This window comes from Rutidosis leptorrhynchoides, chromosome 5 (assembly GCF_046630445.1).
Source record: "Rutidosis leptorrhynchoides isolate AG116_Rl617_1_P2 chromosome 5, CSIRO_AGI_Rlap_v1, whole genome shotgun sequence".
NCBI lineage: Eukaryota > Viridiplantae > Streptophyta > Magnoliopsida > Asterales > Asteraceae > Rutidosis > Rutidosis leptorrhynchoides.
The window spans coordinates 387,948,201-387,952,089 of record NC_092337.1 but is presented as its reverse complement, the minus strand read 5'-3'; the positions used below and the strand labels follow the sequence as shown (position 1 = coordinate 387,952,089).

Here is a 3,889-nt window from a genome sequence, read left to right as displayed (position 1 = left end):
ATATTTGTGATGTGTGAATCTCCTTTTTACGTCTTTTTGCAAGCATAATTTCCTTTCGTATTTTTCTCGCTCTTTTAGTATTGGCATGTGTAAGTTGATTAGTATCTTCAGGACTTTTTTTCTTGCATGGTTTGGTGTGGAGACATCCATTACCGTATACTTTCAATATGAAAGTTGTTAAAAAAAATATATTAAGCAACACTTTTGTTGAATAATTTTCTATGTTTTCTCGAATATTAACCAAAAGAACAAAACCTTCTTTAATTGTGTTAATCTTTTACGGAAACTTGATGTTAGGCATCATCACCTCAATCCTATATATAGGTAATTTATAAACTATAATTTCTTGTGGCTCAATTTATTTCCATAATTAATTATTTTAATGAATTTACTTAGTGGCCAAGTTATTCAATATTAATAAGTAAGTAGCTTTTGGACTTCATTATGTCGTTGTGGTTCAAGTTATTTACATAATTAATTATCACGCCAAACCTAAACGTATTTAAAAAGTAATTCTTTAGTAATCTTTCTAGTACTGATATGGGTCATCATATACAATAAAATATTAATCATATTATTAATAAGTAAGTAGCTTTTGGACTTATTATGTAGTTGTGTTTCAAGTTATTTCCATAGTTAATTATGACGTCAAGCCTAAATGTATCTAAGAAGTAATTTAAATGTATCTAAGAAGTAATTCTTTTTTAATTTTTCTAGTACTGATATGGGTCATCATATACATTTAAATAGTATTCATATTGATATGTATCAGTTATGAGTTTAAATATATTTATTTTAATTTAATAAATGAAGTGTAAATTGATATTTCCAATTCTTTTTTTATAAATCTACACAAATTGACTAACATACTCTTAAATCATGTATTACACAATAAAATTGATAGAATATAGTAGAGGGTACTTTTGGAAGATAGGATGAAAAGTGTGTGATCTATCGATTTGGGACGGATGAAGTATTAATTTTTACTTGTATGTTTTAATTGTGTGTAATACTCCCTACGTCCCAAAAGAGTGTCTGGTAGTTATTTTTGTTAGATTTAAGATATTGATGATAAATGTCAATTTTGTCCATATAAGTAAGGTAAGTTTGACTGAATTTATTTAAAATATGAGTGATTGAGATTAATAACTAAGGGTAAATTTGAGAGTTTAATCATATTTATTGATTATTTTTAGAAGTGGGCAATTATTTTGTGACAAATATAAATAATAAGTTAAATATTTATTTTGGGACGGAGGGAGTAATTGGATTTTTTATTTGAAATTTCTTATTCAATATCAGCTATTTTATTCTATCATAACGAAATCGTAAAAGTAGGAATATCCGCTTAAAATAGTGTAAAGGATGATGATATTATGTTTGTTTTGTAGGCTGCTTTTTGGGCTTGTTACTTTGGAAGCTTAAGTCAACGATTTAAATTTTGGATCAGCCGATTTGTTATAGACCAGAAACAAAGCATCCTGGAGGAGTACGTATGCCTGTGGGGATAATTGAAGAGTATTTTAAAAATCTGTTGTTATATGTTTATCTTCTTTTATCTGGTATTTAGTTATCATGTGTTTTGCTGGAGACGATTTGGTTATTGTTTTTGAGTATTTATTATTCAATTTTTTTTTAACTGGGCTTAATTTATATTTTTTGTTTGATGTCAATTAAAGATACTATTTTTGTGTTACTGGACTTAATTTATATTTTTTTGTTTGATGTCAGTTAAAGAATTGTTCCTAAGATGTAGAGTTTCTGTTAGTGTACTTTGAAATTGAACATTAGATGTTGACTGAAAAGTGTAGGTATAACATAATTTCCATGACCTTATTTAGAGTCATTGAATGAATTGTTTGTAAATAGGAGTGATACTAATATGTTATGATGTTTTTTAAAAAAATTGTCACTTCATTTTAACTGTGTTGGTTTTAGAATATCACAGTCCAAAGAGAGTTATTTTTTAAACACAATACACATCTATCTACAAACACCTTTCAGTTAAATATAAACCAAACAATCATAAAAGTTTTGGATTTTAAGCAAATTAAATGAAAATAGAAACAAACATATCATCCTATTATAATGTAACTGAAAAACCAATATTCAAATCACCAATTAAAGTGACAAACAAACCTTAAAGTAACAAAATAACCAAGTTAAGTACAAAAGAGATGCAGAAATCCAATTGAAAATTCAACAAAAATATCGAAGAATTAAAGCCAAAATTAAAATTCCCCATAGCATTCCATGATGGGACTCTTAAAGTAGTGAAGCTTATTTGATATGGTTGATCAATTTGGTTTGTTGGTCGAAGAGCTAAAAGACATTGGAGATGTTCCTGGCTCTGTTTTGATTCTCTTCTTCAAAGGGCTATTATCACTGTCTGCAGTAAGATCAACTGCTTGACTACCATCCGTGGTGGAAGTAGAATCACTCTGTTATTTTAGAATAGTTTTCAACAATAGTTAGCCAATATATTGAAGTTATTATAGCGTCAATTGTACATGTGATAACTAAAAATAAAAACAGAATATCACAACAAAAAATTTACAACAATGGCTATACATTTTAATATATATATATATATATATATATATATATATATATATATATATATATATATATATATATATATATAATTTTCATTGTTCTTAAATGGATAATAAATTGACATGCTATGAATGTACCTTAGTAGACGAAGTAACTTTAGACGTTGAAGATTCTTTTACAACATCAAAACTGTACGAATCATCACCGGCCTATATCATATAGTTTATTATTAGATGATATTATTATATAGTATATTTTGTAAAAACTAAAAAGTAGTCCCCTTCGTGTTAGCTATATAGAACATATTAAACAGTAAGAAAAATTTTTATAATTAAATACCTTATGAGTTTGATATTTTTCGTTGAACACTTGTATAAATTGAGAGTCAGTTGTAGCATCTTTAACCGTGTAATTTGCATATGTCCTGTCACGGTTAAAGTCACTGACCTCCAACTTAAAAAACAAACTCTTCCCTAAAAGCTCATCCAACTCAAAGGGTTGATCCTGATCTTCTGGCAAAGATTTTTGAAGTTCGTAAGCGGATTTGTCAAAATAATTCTGAATTTGAGTCTCAAAGAGTGTCAAAGATGCAGTTCCATAGTCATCTTCTACGCGTACAGAAACCTTGAACCTGGAGGTTGATAAACTTATAAAACACATCATACTTTAAATTAAGGTTTAGTATCAAATATTTTGTTAATGTGTAGAATGTTACCTTAGCTGGACCTTTGGTTTTTCGACACATTTCTTGCAATAACGCTCTAAAGCTAAGAGTTCGTCAATGTTGAGTGTCAAGTCAACATTTTTATCAACGGTATTTGCTTTTTTATTGCACTTCTTACACGCAATATAAGACCCTGGTTCATCTGGAAGAATAGCAATGATTGTTGCATGTACGACAAAAATCCCAGGCTGATTAAGAGTATTATAGTATCAGAATTGAAACTTACAAATTTGAATTAATTAAAAAAATAGTAGTACTTACATTATCAGGTCTCAGATCATCAAGTCCAACACACTTCACATCTTTAAACCACTTAGTTAGGTCATTAGTGGGTGGTGTCAACATAGGTGCCAAAGATCCCACTGAATTATCATTGGCGTGTAACTCAAGTAAACTGTAATTTATGACAGATAAGTAAGTTCCATATTATGATGACATGTTATATATATTATATAAACTGTAATTTGTAAATATTGTAAAGTAGGTTGTGTTGTCTATTTTTATATTTACCGTGCTCGGAAATCAGAAATAGCAGGTACATCATCAGAGTCTATCAAAACACTTGTAAAATTCCAATCTGAACTAACTGTGAGTTCTCCTGCTAGGTAT

General features: G+C 28.4%; 1 long non-coding RNA gene across 1 annotated transcript; it reads right to left on the bottom strand.

Moving 5' to 3' along the window:
• Window positions 1-2,685: 2,685 nt before the first annotated feature.
• On the bottom strand, window positions 2,686-3,396 carry LOC139847803 (uncharacterized). The gene is made up of 3 exons (XR_011759690.1): window positions 3,272-3,396; window positions 2,896-3,187; window positions 2,686-2,765 (listed from the first exon to the last, which is right to left on the bottom strand). It is a non-coding gene; the product is annotated as an uncharacterized lncRNA (long non-coding RNA).
• Between the last annotated feature and the right edge of the window lie 493 nt (window positions 3,397-3,889).